This window comes from Dunckerocampus dactyliophorus, chromosome 5, assembly GCF_027744805.1.
Source record: "Dunckerocampus dactyliophorus isolate RoL2022-P2 chromosome 5, RoL_Ddac_1.1, whole genome shotgun sequence".
Lineage (NCBI taxonomy): Eukaryota > Metazoa > Chordata > Actinopteri > Syngnathiformes > Syngnathidae > Dunckerocampus > Dunckerocampus dactyliophorus.
The window spans coordinates 10,027,117-10,043,252 of record NC_072823.1 but is presented as its reverse complement, the minus strand read 5'-3'; the positions used below and the strand labels follow the sequence as shown (position 1 = coordinate 10,043,252).

The 16,136-nt window shown below is 41.4% G+C and overlaps 1 long non-coding RNA gene across 1 annotated transcript; it reads left to right on the top strand.

The window, feature by feature from the left end:
- The first annotated feature begins 174 nt into the window (after positions 1 to 174).
- On the top strand, positions 175 to 13,136 carry LOC129181953 (uncharacterized). Its single transcript, XR_008570530.1, has 4 exons — positions 175 to 311; positions 1,171 to 1,345; positions 3,212 to 3,448; positions 12,433 to 13,136. It is a non-coding gene; the product is annotated as an uncharacterized LOC129181953 (long non-coding RNA).
- The last annotated feature ends 3,000 nt before the right edge of the window (positions 13,137 to 16,136 follow it).

Below are 16,136 nucleotides of genomic sequence, written 5' to 3'. Positions count from 1 at the left end.
TGTGAATGATCTCTGTGCTAAAAGGCAAAAAAAAAAATAAAATCTTAATTTAGGAGGGAACCATGCTTCCCAAATTCAACCCGGGGCCCTGTGATTGGTCAAGATGCGTATATATTCTGACGTCATCGCCGAAGCGGCTTGACTGACAGTAGAGGAAGCGCGCTGTGGCTGGAGGAGAGACAGAAGGTGGAGGAGCGAGGATGGAAGTGGACTCCTGTGGGAGCAGTGACACCCTCCAAGGGCCTCTGTTCCTTCTGGAAAATACAAGTCGACTGTTGATGGAGGACTGTACCACATGGCCTTTAAAACGGGTAAGAAAAGCAGCATCTCCACTTCCCGTGACGTTTTCCCAGCTTCACACCATGTGGCTTACTGCCGTGGTGCATTCAGGGAACACATGATACGTTTACAGATCTTAATGTATAAAAAAACGTGACAAAATTCAGGCATTCCTAATGCATATAAAACATAATTGATATTATTTCGGCTCGTGATATATACACTGTATTTGTGATCCTGTATATTGTGGGAATGCCATATAGTTCAGTAGAAGTAGGCCAGTGACATAACTGTTATTAAAAGTGTTAGTAATTGAAAGCGTCTAACATGTTGGAAATGACAGCTTTTTAAAGAAAAAGAAGTCATGGTCACGGCCATGGTCATGTGACGTTGTGTGCGTTCTCCCCGTGCACAGCGGTTATGTTAACCGATTACATTATCATGATGTTACATACTGTAGCCCTCGGTTTTTCGTTTTAAGTTTTTTTTTTTTACTCTATATTATTATTTTCTTGATCAAAATACGTGCTTCTGTCGTGTGTTAATGTTTCTTACTTTTTTTAATTTTATTTTACATTAATAGCTGTTTTTTTGTCACATGTTTTAATGTATATTATTTCCAGGCGTGTTTGTTTTTTTCAAACTAATGTATTAGCAAACGTTGCATGCCAGCTTTTATAGTGTAATGTGGAATATAGACGGATTAATGCTGACCTAATTATTGTGTGAGCTGCTCTATCCCTCCTTTGGATCATATTTTTAAAAATATTTTAGGTTTTTTTTTGCACCGTATTTAATCAATATTCACCCTGGCCTCTTGTGAAATAAATGACAGAACGATGTTGTAATATTTAAAAAAAATACACTAACACATGTTTCCCTTCTCTGTAGATATAAAGTGGCATCATAAGGGTCTACAGCGACAGCACGGATAGGGGGTCTGTTTCTGTCTTTGGTTATCTAGCTGTATGAGTATGAAATACCTGTCATAAAGCTAGATAACCGAATGTAGGAATGACTTCCATGACGTTTAAGGGGGAGAAACAAATGTACTCTGGAATCAAAGGTAAGGGATTTGTATATTTAAGTACTTTGTATTGCTTGTTCCAAATGTGTAATGCAAAATATTTAATACAATAGTGGAAAAAAAGTGACAAATTGTGCAAAATCCTTTATTATTATTATTTTTTTACTCAAATACACTCAAGGTCCAACCGACCATCTTAGAAAAGAACAAAATAAATGTAGCAACTCAAGGTTGAGCAACATATTCAAACACACCAAACTATGTACAACAGTACACTACACAGGGTGCATAAAGCACATGCAGTAGAGACTGGTACTGTTGCACTCTGTAAAATGGGTTTATGCATGACTGTGGTTATAAATGTGAAATATACAGTATGTAACCATACTACTTACTAGTGATGTGTTCAAAATATGTACAGTGTGTATATTAAAGCATGCAGTGAAAAAGAGATGCAAATATTTAATAATATGATTATATTAAAATGGTGCAGTGACTCACTCGTACATTAGACTAGTAAGTAAGTGAGTGGTAACGAATAGACCACTGGTGTCCAAAGTGCAGCCCAGGGACCATTTATTGCCCCTCAGCACATTCTATAATACAATTAAACAAGAAAAATTTATTTAAAAAAAACAGCACAAATGGGGAAAAAAAGAACAAAGACAAATAATTACGAGACTAAAGTCATAATATTAGGGGAAAAAACATCATAAAGTTGAAATATTAAAGACGAAAGTATGCAAATGAAAGAATGTTATGAGAAACAAACAAAACAAAGAATAAGTTGCAACATAATATTGCAAAAAAAGTTGAAATATTTTTAAAAAAGGGCAAAAAAGTTTAATGTAAATAGAAAAAGTTCATACTTTCTTTAAATACGAAAAAAATATCTCAGCATATCTACATGGGTTGGTTTAAAAAATGTATTAAAAAAATGTATACCGTAAGCCCCCCCACACATCCTTTAGTATGCAGCCCTTAATGGAAAAAGTTTGGACACCCCTGGAATAGACCATTTTAAGAAGGTCTAGGCCGTGACTTGCACATTGGGCTCCTCCGCACCATGGTGCACTGGGACGTACCGTGCATCCATCAGTACACCAAATGGACAAAAAACACACCATCTTTACTGTAATATTGTTGTGAATAAGTGCATCCAGTCCCTCCTCGCCACCTGCAACATGGGTGAATTAACAGTGCATCTTTTACATTCATTTAAATGTAAAGCCGTTTTGTTTACAGGATAAAGAAAAGGGGAAACAGCTGCTTTGTGCTGCCACTAAATGTCTCCAGGACTACTCATAATACCATGGAGTGCTGTAGGACCCTCGGCACAACGGGGTTTAGAAAAACACTTGGCGTCTGTGTTTAAAAGCTGTAACAAATCTTAAGAGTCTATGGGATACATTGTAGCAGGCATCAATGAGAGGGGTTGGCCCATCCTGTAGACGGGAGCTGAACTTTTCAACTTGGTACTTCAGTGTGATGCAGTCCATATCAGCCCCGAAAGCCTAAAGAGCACCAGAGTGAGATGAGTTTTCATTCAGTGCCTGAACGCCCTATTGCAGTGGAGTTGGCCGTCTAATTGCTTCGTTTCACCGCAGGATATTGGATATGTGAAAAGGGCCGGGGTCCGAGCCTCTTCCTGTTATGCGTTAGCGTGTGAACATGACGTGCTTCCTTAATGAATGGGCACAAAAACACTAGAGTCCTTATTTATGGGATGCTCTGAGGCACCGTTGTGTAATCCTTTGTACCACATGACGGATTCTCTGGCTGCACTCCCGCTCTTCTGATGAGCAGCTGAATTACTGTACAGGTTTAATAAAGAAGCATTTTACCAACTGTCCCACAGCTGAGCGTACAAACATGCATTGATTGTCTTTGTCTTTGTTGTTACAGATTTTCAATTAGCGCCATTCTTGCTGAAAAGATGCTAGAAGCAATTGGAGAGAAAAACCAGGATGGGGTCGCAACAGCAATGGGATGCCATCTGCACCGCTAGCGAGAGACGGCGTGCCCATGCCAGGAGGTACACAAAGGCCTTGGCTGATCCTCGCTCGGATTCTGGAGGCGCTCGGAGGAGCCATCTTGGGAGATGTTGCCATGATATCTAAAATGGCTGGGCTGACATACAAGGTGGGTTGCATCATTCTTTTTTTGCAGGGTACCAGCGGTTATGGCAGTGCCGGTTGTGAGGGGGGGAGGGGGGGGGGGGGGCTGGCTCGTGTGTGTGCAAGATGGCCGAAGGACAGATGAGTTTCCCATTTCCTCCCCAGTCACATGCGGCCTCTCCCTTTTTTCATCTGGCCTCTCCTCCTGCTAATTAGCAGTTAGCGGGTGATGTGAAGGGAGGAGGGGGGTGAGGGTGGTGATGGTGACGGTGGTGGTGGTGGGGGGCTGGGTAGCAAACAAAATTAATGAGCTGGCACCGGTTGAAGGAAAGCTGCCACCCTCTCTTGTCACGGTGCGTCTTTCCAACCTCGGCGGTGGACGCCATTGTCGGCGTGCACCTGGCAAATCAGATCGATGCACAAAGTAACATTTATTACATTCGTTTTTAGTGTTGCTGTCAATAATGGCTTTATAGGTGAAACAAAGAGTCACGGCTTTTTTTTTGTTTCACCAAGTGAGTACGTGCATGTACATTTTTTTATTTTTATTTCTACAGACATTAAAGGAATACTGCACTTTTTTTGGGGGGGGGGGGGATTTTGCTCATCATCCATGATCCTTATGTGATACATGAACACACACGTCTTTCTCTTTTTTGTGCGTTCTAAAGGTATAAAAACACATACAGTAAAAAGAGGCCGCTCATTACTGCGTGTAATGGGACACAAAGACGGCAATTAAAACGTCTCCAAGAAGGTGTTATGGTTTTATATACATACTGTAACCATGTAGTAACAGGTACATTCATGATAACATGGAACACTAAGAGTATTTTGACATATTTTGGTCCTTTTAAGCATTACCGGAACTTTCTTCCTGGGCGCATTGATTTCACATAGCAACATAGAAAGGAACACCTACACCTAGCATTCACTTTTCCTGACGCGCTGCGGGGAAGTGCGTGGTGAAGCTAGTCACTAGCCGGCTAGTAGCTAGCCGGTGTGGTGTGGCAAGGCGTCAATGCGCCAGTAACGTAGTTCGATCGGCGTAAGAATGTTAATAATAATAATAATAATAATAATAATAATAATAACAATGTCGCTGTAGCTTGGTTAATATCCACGTCACATTATGTGCAAATGGAGCCTTGTTGCCGCTTTTTGGAGTTTTTTTCAACAAGCTTTACAGGTAAAATAAGTGTTTCCCAGCTGTTTTTATATCTTTACAACGCACGGAACAAGACGTGTCTCAAGACGTGTTCATGCCTCACATACGGATTGTGGATGGTGGGCAAAATTCCTGTAAAAGTGCAGTTTTTCTTTAAAGCCAGTTTTTTCATATTGATAACTCACATTGATTCATACTATTTCATGATTAATTTGTTCCAAAAGGTTTGATGAAAACCAAAGTATATGAAAACAGAGGCCATTTTTCTCATAGGGAATCATGTAAATCCAATTAATCTGTTTCGGGAAACATCAAAATATTAACAAAAAATACATGTTATAGAGAATAATTATAATTTTACATGAAAACAAAGTGAAATAATTATAAATCATGAATGGATGGAATATATTGTTGATGGGGACTTCCCGCACATCCTGGTGAGATCGGATTCAATAGTGTTTATCACCATCTTTGTCGAAGTGTTGGCACTCGCAACTTTTTTTGGCCCCATGGCAGGTTATTTAGCAGTCGCACTCAGTACAAAAATGAGTCCCACACATATAGCGAGTCCCCAGCGTTGTAGGGGGCTTTGTGGGGGCGCTCGACTTCACGGAACGATACAGTACTCAGCCAACCGACTCGTTTGTGACTTTGGTAATTGTACGGAAATTTTTTGATGAAAACCAAATCATACGAAAACTGGTGAAAAACTTCACTGAAACATATTCACACACCGGCAAAACTAAGCGCTGCTTTGCTTTGGTTAAAAATGGATGTGCATTTTTTACTGGTCACATTCTGCATGCTGCTGACTTCACTCTGTTAAAATAATTCCAAGTTGCAACGCTTCTTACGTGAAATATCCAAGTCACTCAAACTGTTTCTTGTACGCTCTGATACCCCCAAAGCTTGACCATAAACATTTTCAGTGACACACACACACACACAGATAATACTAATGGTTCAGTTTATTTGGAACATGCTTCCAAAGTTCCATAAAGGTACATTCCGTGGTTATAACATGTCGAAAAGGTTTATTGAAAGCTACCCATTTGCAGCTACTGATAATTTTTTCACGTCTTGTGTGCCAATTTTTGAATAATCAAAGAAAAGGAGTGGTAACATAATTTAGTAGTGACAGATGCACTGTTCGGTAATGAATAATAAATACAGAATGAATTAATGATACAAGAATCCATCCATTTTCAATGCCGCTTATCCTCACTAGGGTTTATGCTGGAGCCTATCCCAGATGACTTTGGGCGAGAGGCGGGGCACAGCCTGGACCGGTCGACGCTAAAAGAATGACGCGTAAAATGTAATGTCCTCATATTGGCATTTATTTACCCGCCATGCATCGAATGAGATCTCATCATTTTGCCTTTATGAAGCTAACAATGCTCAGTTTGGATGTGTGGTCATTTTACAATGACTTTATTATGGTGGTGCTTGTTTGCTTTGGTTTGCACTGCATCGTCACCCCTAAGAGGTGCGTCTGTCAAAATATTAGAGTATGATGCAGTATACTAATGAAATAACGATCATCTATGAACGTTGATGCAGCTCTTGCACCGGATTGGATCAAACGCACCAAACGTTGGTGTATGTGCAGCCAGGAGAGCACAAACATGCGAGCGTGTGTCTTCGCCGCCAACATGTGCAGCTGCTGTGCTTGCGTGTTAATGAAGAGCGTTGTGCATTTTCACATTATCATTCAGGTCCGCTCTCTTCTTGCTCGCTCCCCTCTCAATAGCTGTTTAGCCCCCCCATACCCCTCACCCTCTGACACCCCCCCTACACCTGCCCCCCCCACCACCACAAAAAAAGACAGCTTTCCCACAATTGTGGGAGCTGGTGCTGCGGTGGGCCTTGGCTGGGGGGCAGGGTGGGAAAGGCCCTCCAGACGAGACATGAGCAGATGCCTGAGACATTAGACTGTCGTGCGGAGCACCGAGGTCGGCTGAGGCGCTGAGTTTTAATGTGTTTGCAAGTGTATGTGTGTTTGATATGTGTGCGTCGGGGAGGGGTGCAGCGCGGGCCCTGGAGTGCCACCTGACTGTTCATTAGTCTATTCAGGCCCCCTCTGCATGTCTGAAAGGCATGGAGATGTGATGCTGTTTCTCTCTGCCAATTGAGAGGGATTCAGTGGCATTAGAGATGCATTCACAGAGCACACGCACGCAGGCGCCGACCTACACCTTGCCCCCCTCTTGTAATCTGCCTCCAATGCAATTATAAATCACCATCATGCGTGTTGGCAAATCTGATTTCATGTTGCATCCAAACCTTTGGCTTATCTTTGCTCAGGTTGACATCAGGACGCAATTTGTTTTAACAAGACGGACATCGTGCAACATTGTCAAATGGCATCGCCAAAAGCACAAATTTATCAGTGACCCAGCTGACAAGCTGAATGATGTCACTCACTGATAATGAGCCTCGCACTGGCACTGCACACATCTCCAGAGATTTTTCTTACATCTTGTCGTTCATATATCATACAGGCAAAGGCCAAAATATGTCTTCCAGATTGCGTGGGTGCAGATAGAAGAGGAACTGCAATGTGAAGGTCAAATATGAATTATAAAAATAGTGCATCTTGATAAAAAGCCAGAAAACAAAAGGCGACATGATGAAAATGCACTTTCAGACCTCCTGCGTACACTTCAACTGTCATAGATAGCCACACTGGGGGTATTGATTCTGTGGTATCGACATATCGATTATTTGTTACTCATAAAGTATTGATACTTTCACATCTTGTAGGGTAACCGATGCCATTCCAATTGCGTTATTAATGGAGCATTTTTTACGACACCCTTATTTTGTTTACACGCTTACACAAGATGTGGCAAACAGTGCTGTTATTGTGAAGGCCGGAAGTGTGTTGTGCGCGTCGAGAATGTCGGCTGACGCTTAAGACGAGCCGGGTGCAAGAATAAACGTGCCTGTCATCTTTTTTCACTCAGAACCTGCACGACGTCAGCGGACATTGTAAAACGCTCGCTTACATTAAAGTGCTAAAACACAACGTGGTGTAAACGCTCACCCAGCCTGAGTCGCGCGCACACAGCCGTGCTAGCATGCTCTGCTAAACTAAGCTAACCCCGCTAGAATCCAAGAGAGGAGTTGCCAAGTTTTTTCGACAACTTTCGCCTGTGTTTCCGGACGCTGTTTCGACATCTTCAGTTCGGGTTAGTGTCTGTGATGGGATTCCACCACCATTGGGTGGTTGGCTGGAGAAATACGTCCCCACATGAACGTTCCTTCTCCTCACGATGACATTTCATTCACAACAGTAAATTCCGTTTTCATTGGCCAATTCCGCAATTCTGTCTGTGATTCCGTTAACACGGAAACCATAGGACCCTAGTACTACTTGTGATATTTAAAGCACAAATACACATAAATCTTTTATCTTTTGATCACTCACTGGTGTGAAAACGTTTTTGCCCCCTTCCTGATTGTCACACTTAAATGTTTCAGATCATCAGCAAAATGTAAATATTAGTCAATAGCAACACAACTGAGCACAAAATGCAGTTTTTCAATGAAACTTATTATTAAGGGAGAAAAAAAATCCAAACCTACACGGCCCTGTGTGAAAAAGTGATTGCCCCCTGTTAAAACATAACTGAACTGTGATTAATTGAGATCTCAGTCTGGAAAAGCTTACAAAGCCATTTCTAAAGCCTTGGGACTCCAGCAAACCACAGTGAGGGCCATTATCCACAAATGGAGAAAACAGGCACCAGTGGTGAAACGTCCCAGCAGTGGTCGGCCAACCATCAATTACCCCAACAACTCAGAGACGACTCATCCAAGAGGTCACAAAAGACCCCACAACAACATCCAAAGAACTGCAGGCCTCACTTGCCTCAGTTAAGGTCAGTGTTCATGACTCCATCAGAAAAAAGACACTGGGCAAAAAGGAGTTCCAAGAGGAAAACCACTGCTGAACAAAAAGAACATTAAGGCTTGTCTCAATTTTGCCAGAAAACATCTTGATGATCCCCAAAACTTTTAGGAAAATACTCTGTGGTCTGACGAGACAAAAGTTGAACTTTTTGGAAGGTGTGTGTCCCATTACATTTGGCGTAAAAGTAACACCAAATTTCAGAAAAAGAACATCATACCAACAGTAAAATATGGTGGTGGTAGTGTGATGGTCTGTGGCTGTTTTGCTGCTTTAGGAAGACTTGCTGTGATAAATGGAACCATGAATTTCGCTGTCTGCCAAAAAAAATCCTGAAGGAGAATATCCGACCATCTGTTGGTGACCTCAAGCTGAAACCAACTTGGGTTCTGCAGCAGGACAATGATCCAAAACACACCAGCAAGTCCACCTCTGAATGGCTGAGGGGAAACAAAATGGAGACTTTGGGGTGGCCTAGTCAAAGTCCTGACCTGAATCCTATTGAGATGCTGATCCATGACCTTAAAAAGGCGCTTCATGCTGGAAAACCCTCCAATGTGGCTGAATTACAACAATTCTGCAAAGATGAGTGGGCCAAAATTCCTCCACAGCGCTGTAAGAGACTCATTGCAAGTTATCACAAACGCTTGATTGCAGTTGTTGCTGCTAAGGGTGGCCCAACCAGTTATTAGGTTTAGGGGGCAATCACTTTTTCACACAGGGCCATGTAGCTTTGGATTTTTTTTCCTCCCTTAATAATAAAACATTTCATTTAAAAACTGCATTTTGTGTTCAGTTTTGCTAATATTGCGCTAATATTTCAATTTGTTTGATGATCTGAAGTGACAAACATCCAAAAAATAAGAAATCAGTAAGGTGCAAACCTACGATTGGCTGGCGACCAGTCCAGGGTGTACCCCACCTCTCACCTGAAGTCAGCTGGGATAGGCTCCAGCATGCCCCCGCGACCCTAGTTAGGATAAGCGGCATAGAAAATGGATAGATGGATGGATGGATGGATGAATGTAAATACCAGATATTTGATAGATTTCTGAATTTCACCCTTTTTGTTCAGGACTAATATGTTATGAAAAGTACACATTCAGGTTGTATCGCCCATCACTAACATACTGTCAAACTAAGGACCTCAGCACCTTTATCCAAATCCATCCATCCATTTTCTACGCCGCTTATCGTAATTAGGGTCGCGGGGACATGCTGGAGCCTATCCCAGCTGACTTCGGGCGAGAGGCGGACTGGTCGCCAGCCAATCGCGGGGCACATATAGACAAACAACCATTCACACTCACATTCATACCTTTGGACAATTAACGTAACATGCATGTTTTTGGAATGTGGGAAGAAACCGGAGTACCCAGAGAAAACCCACGCAAGCTCGGGGAGAACATGCAAACTCCACACGGATGCCCAGCGGAGATTCGACCCAGATCTTCCTGATCTCCTGACTGTGTGGCTTGTGTGCTAACCACTATTCCACCGTGCGGCCCCTTATCCAAATTGATTCCAAGAATCAATTTAACACATTTTGCGTGTCCTTTCTTCTCCTCACATTTTATCTACATTTGGTTAAGCAGTTTTTGTGTAATCCTGTTAACTAACAAATAACACAACACTGAAAGATGACCTCTGTGTGCAGGTCAGGGCTGTCCAAAGTTTTTCCACCGAGGGGCGCTTTCAAAGGATGCAGGGGGCATTTTGTATTTGAAAAAATGCTAAAACTAATACAATATGCTAACAGGTTTTATATATTTTAAAGAAACTGGTGTTATTAGTAGTAACATTTAGCCTTTTTCTCCTTACCTGTTTCTCTTTTTTCCCCCATTCTTGTTATATTTTTAATTGGATTTTTAGAATGTGCTGTGGGTCAATAAAAATATCCGCTGAAAATAGCCCCCCGGCCACACTTTGGACATCCTCTGTGGTACTAATAGAAGTGCAGGTGAGCATAAGCAGCAGGTCTTTGTGGTGGAACCATGCTGGTGTACAAAAGCACGAGTCTGTTACTAATTTTGCTTATACAGCACTCGGGGAGTTTTTTTTTTTTTAGGATGAAATTTTGTGGGCCATACACACGCACTGAATAATTCCGAATCTGATGAATAAATGTCTTAAGCATTTGTCTAATCTCTGAAACAAAGGATGTATTCAATTAAGACGTTCATTCATTCATTGACCGGGAGGAGGATTTAGGACTTTAATGCACTCGTTCATTAAAAAAAACCCCTCTCTTGTATTGTATTATTTAAATCACAGGAATGCTGTGTGCACAGAAAAAAATAGTAGCCCATTGTGTGTGTGCGTGTGTGTGTGTGTGTGTGTCGGAGAGATGCCGTGTAGCTAGAATATAAAATGTCATATGCATGCTTTTATATACAGCGCACCGTAAAACCTTATTATCACCACTTCATTAGAAAATTGTGGAAATATTGTTGTCATTACTTAAAAATATTGAATGCAAACTGATATTTTTTCACGTGTATTCTACACCTGCTCATTGAAACAGATAGAAACGCGGGATGAGCGCACAGCAGCTCAAAGAAGTGGAGGTCAGTTTGCATTTGCATACTTTTCTTGTGCCTTTTAAGCTCCGAGAGTGTTGCGCATGCTGTAATGTCTAATGCTCACTGAAAGCCCCCCCATGTGGGTCAAGCAAAGCTCATCTGGACTCTTTTAATGCAACTTTGACCCAGACTAATCTCGCACAAAGCCCAATGTTAAGCATCTTAAATAAAGATAAGAGAGAAGTTATGAGTGGAGGTCCTGCAGCTCCGCCACAGAGAGAATTGACGGTGTGTGTTCTTCGGGAGAATTCGGACAAACCCTCAGTGTTTCATTTCAAGCGAAACATCCTTGTCTGTTTAGGCATTGATGTCAAGTTCAAGTTCATGGCTGCACGGCCACCCTGGAGTGTGCAGAGAAGGTGGAGGTGGTCTTGCATGGTGGAGAGATGGGCGGTCGTGGGGGGGTTACATAGCCTTTGACCTGTGTTGGGGTTGCTATGGGGAAGAGGCCAGCAGGCGCAATAATGTACCAGTGAAAAGGCCAAACTGTCACACTTCCATTCACACTAGTTTCGGAATGTTTGCGGTAATTCATCCAATTCATGTGAACATGTGAGCCTTTAAGAAACTAAAAATACAATTTAAACGTGGTGCTTATTTACCTAAATACTTTCAAGACCCTAAAAATACTCAAAAAAGGCCGCCCTTCAATGACTTCTTGTTTGATTTCAAATCTTCGTTTTTTCTTGCTCTCGTTTCTGTGTGACTGTCGAGCTGGTCGGAATAAGTGCGTGTCTGCGTGCCCCTTCTGTAAATATGTGCAAGTGTGGCCTCATTTAAGGTTGTATTCATTCAGGGGAGGGGGCTGACGAATAAAGCAGTGTGTATTTGCATACGCTGCATGCTGTCTGCAGGGAAAAAAGGGAGCAGGCAAAAAAAGATATCAGGGGTGGACAAAGAGAACAAGGACAAATCCTTCATTGTGGGCTTGGTGGGAGAAAAGGCGCGTCTGAATTGGGGAGTGGGTGAAAATTGACAGAGAAAGAGTTGGGGCTGGTTCCCCGTGGGGATAAAAGCCTCGAGATCCCTCCATGCATACAGCCTGAAAATAGCAGAGACAAACAACATGTAGGGAGAACACTGGCTTATTTTGATAGGACATAAAAGGACATTTGTTGTTTCTGCTGCAGGACCACAATTCATCATTTCATTTTCTCCAGCATCTCCATGAATTAACCAGTTGAATTTTAAATATCCATTCTTCATTCAATATAGTTCAGATGTATTTACAGCATGTGGAATTAATCACTGATGTACAATTTGTATCAAAATGGGAAATGTTGAGCAATTTTTTATAAGGTGTTTTCTTATTAATACTTGACTTCTTTATCGTTTGTCCACAGGATGGAGATGACAAGCTTCAAACTGCACACCAAACTCATCCAAAAGTCATCACGCAAATCATTGTTGTCTTTTTGTTTTGTTTTTTTTAAGTAATAACCCAGTAGACCAGCTTTATTTGTTCTAAATTGTCAAAGTGTTATTTGACATTTTAATACACTTCCTTATGTGAAATGTGTTTATTATGAAATCTGCAAATAAAAAGCTTCCTGACATAAAGTTTTGTGATTTTTCATAGTTTTGTTTAAAAAGATATATATAAATGTTGTTATTGGAGATAAAGCATTGTTTACTTTGGACATTTCTATTTTAGCAATAAGAAACACATCAACACGCTCATCCTGTCGTCGTATAAAACGCATCGAACATTATTCATATATTTTATTAGCTAATATTGAAAAGATGTGGAAAATTTGTAAAAATGATCAGCAAAAAAAGGCCGCGGGTGAAAGCCTGCACTTTGTTTCCTTGGCTGAAGATGTGCGCGAGGGGCTTTGAGTTAAAAAAAAAAAACAACGCACATTTGGGGGGTAAAATGTTTTAATTCGACGATTGAATGAAGTCGTGAATCATGTCTGCAGGCCAGACAGGATCCCGTTTAGAAAGAACGCCCTCACGTTTTCAAAGTAGCCATAAACGATGCGTTTCATTTACACAAAAACACTGCAAGGCCCAAATATATCAGACGCAATTGTGACGAAGGAGCAGGAGCAGAATCTAAAAAGAATACGCGCAGTAACACGCGCAAAAATAAACACTTCAGTTTGTTCACTTTTACATTTCAAATTGGTAGTAAAATCAAATGCACAATGCTACTGTTATTCTATATATAAAATCGCATTCTTATGAAAATATTGATTATATTGCATTGTAAAATGTTTCTATCATATACACTACCTGGCGGTATTAATAAGTATCTACTGTATCGGGCTATCTACCTTTTTATATGATATACTGTATTGATATATACTATAAAAATTATGCAAAAGACTAAAAAATATATATATTTTTAAAATACGATATGAATATTACAATAAATACGTCACTAAACAATAAAAATGTATGTCACGTGACTCAAAAGAAGCGTACGCCATGGCCATGTTATTTAAAAAAAACAAAAAACAAACTAAAAACAAGAAATAAATCAATCGCCAATGTGATGCAACAGTTGTGCAAATGTGACCATACATTCAAAAAGCAACGTCTTTTCATCCCATATACCAACTCGTGTATGGGGGTGTGGCAGCACGGGTTCTATTTAGCATCTAAATATAGCAGCAAATTGTAGCAGCTCCTCTCTGGTTGGATGCTAATCAATTAGCGGAATCAGCCTCTGTTGGTGGGTTGAAATGAAGACAGCTGCTCCACTGGAGCGATGCTTCATCATTAAAAGTTGGCGTATTTTTCTTTTCTTTTCTTTTCTTAAGTCTGCCTTTTGCTATTTTGAAAGACATTTCATATTTTTCATTTTGTAAACGGGCTAAAATGTCAACTTGGTGTCAGAGGTTGCAATCATTAGTGGTGACATGTGTAGCTTTTTTGGGGGGAATTTTATTTAACATTACACCCTTTTTTTCAACTTTTGCTGTACTTTTCTTGTTTAATTGTATTTTTAGAATGTGCCCTCCCCACCCACAAAAAAAAAAAAAGCTGAGGACCGCTTTCAACACCCTGATTTAGGCTAAAAATAACTTGCCTTTTTGGTCGCGGGACTTGAAAAGGTCAGAAGTCACGGTCAGGATGGCCCCCCCCAGAGAACAATAAGCAGACCAGAGAGATGCGGAGGTCAGGAGCTCGAGTCAAAGGTGAAGGGCTGCTAATTAAGAGGCTGTTTCCAGCCATTCCCCAGTGGCCGCTGCACTGTGAGTTGGCTTACACACCAAACAGGAAGCTAATAAAGAGAGGACTACATCATCAACGCTGTAAAACAGGGTGCACACTGATTGCTAAAGGGGGAAACCCACCATCATTAAGATTTACAACCACAAAAAAAAAAAAAACATGACAGGAAGAGTTCAATAAGCTCCTTTTCACACGCAAAGAACACATCTGAGACGTGGAGTCTCAACATTTTGGAGGGAACGAGGTGATGTTTTGTGAGTGAGCGTGGAAGCCAACCTTTAGCATAAGAATGGAGATGGGGCCTGTGTGAAGACCACCATTTCAATAGTGGGCCATTCAGCCTTGGCCTTGGCCTAAACTCCCAATCAAGCTGATTTAACGTCGCCAACAAGCCTTCCATCACACTCCTCCAGGAGGACTGGGGGTGCCACGCACACGTTCATAGTGGTGGGGCCTTCGGATGAAAATAACAGGCAGCCTTTCTCCTTCAATTGCGTTTCTCCTCCGAATGACGCGGGTTTTTCCCAAAATATCGTAAGTTTCCAGGTCGTTTCTACTTTAGAATATTTTTTTTCCTGCAGCATAAGTCATTTTCATGAGTTGTTTGACAAAAACAATAACGCTCCCTTGATGAACAATGTCAGAGTGGCATTAGGGCATGAAAAAGAGCTCCACTACAAGCTATATTAATAAATATATTAATCATAAACAGTCAATCAAAACTCAACATTATTCTCTTTGTATAGTTTGATGCAGTTCTTGTACCGGCAGCTCACCAGGTTTTTGTTGTTGTTGTTTTGGGCCCATGGCGTATTATAAAAATTAAATGAAACACTACCATGCATCAGAACACAAAGCCTTGAAATATATGAAACCGAGTGACCGAGTGTTTAAGGAACAAAAGGAGAAGAATATCAAACATCCTTCAATTCTTCGGTGTGAAAAAGTTCACCGGAGGCTGCTGGAGTCAAACAAAAGGTCCTTACATTGAATTGTTGTATTCCAAAGTGAGCAGTGTGCAATAAAGTGTGCACTGGCAAACTTCAGACGGGTCTGTACGTGAGCCGGGGGCTCCTCGCTGGCACCCCAGGATCTCAATCCATTCCGGCAAAGTGTGTTAGGAATGCTTTTCTTGGTGATTGCTCCGTTGAGATTGTTTCCATCCTCCTTTGTTTGTAATTCTGGACTGATCTTCACCTTTCTCATTGCCGCACAAGGTGACATCTTGCATGGAGCTGCAAAGCTGGGACACGGTCTTATATTTCTTCTGTTTTCAAATGATCGCACCAACAGTGCTGATCCCACCAAAATGGAGTGGTTTGTGTGCGTGACGGGCACATACCTCATCATTCTTGCACGTTGTTGGGGAATCAAATACTTATTTCACTCAGTCAAGTACAAATTCATTTGTAGCCTTTATGCAATGCTCTGTTGTATGTGTCTGTTATTGTATTTACTACCGATACCTGTAGGGGGTGTTGTATACTCATGTGGAAGACGTGTGCAGCTCCACCTCTCAGTGTGTTTAGTGCCAGTGTTAGCATATTAGGAACCCAAAGTAGACAATATTGAGACATTGAGATATGAGATATTGAAAATATTATTGGCTTAGGGAGAACCTGCACATCGTCTTCTGAGTCCTGATTGGCCGTATACCATTGTCAACCAATCTGTTCCTGCTGTGGTCAACCCTCGCTAGCAAAGTAGCTAACGGTGTGAGATGCTTGCTAACCGCAAATAAACAACAGAAGAAGAGGAAGAAGCTAACCGGCTAAATGAATCTTCGGTTCAGGAAGCAGGACGAGGAGGAGGACGACGGCAGGATACAAAAGCAAGGATACAAAAACACCAGGAAAAACACGGG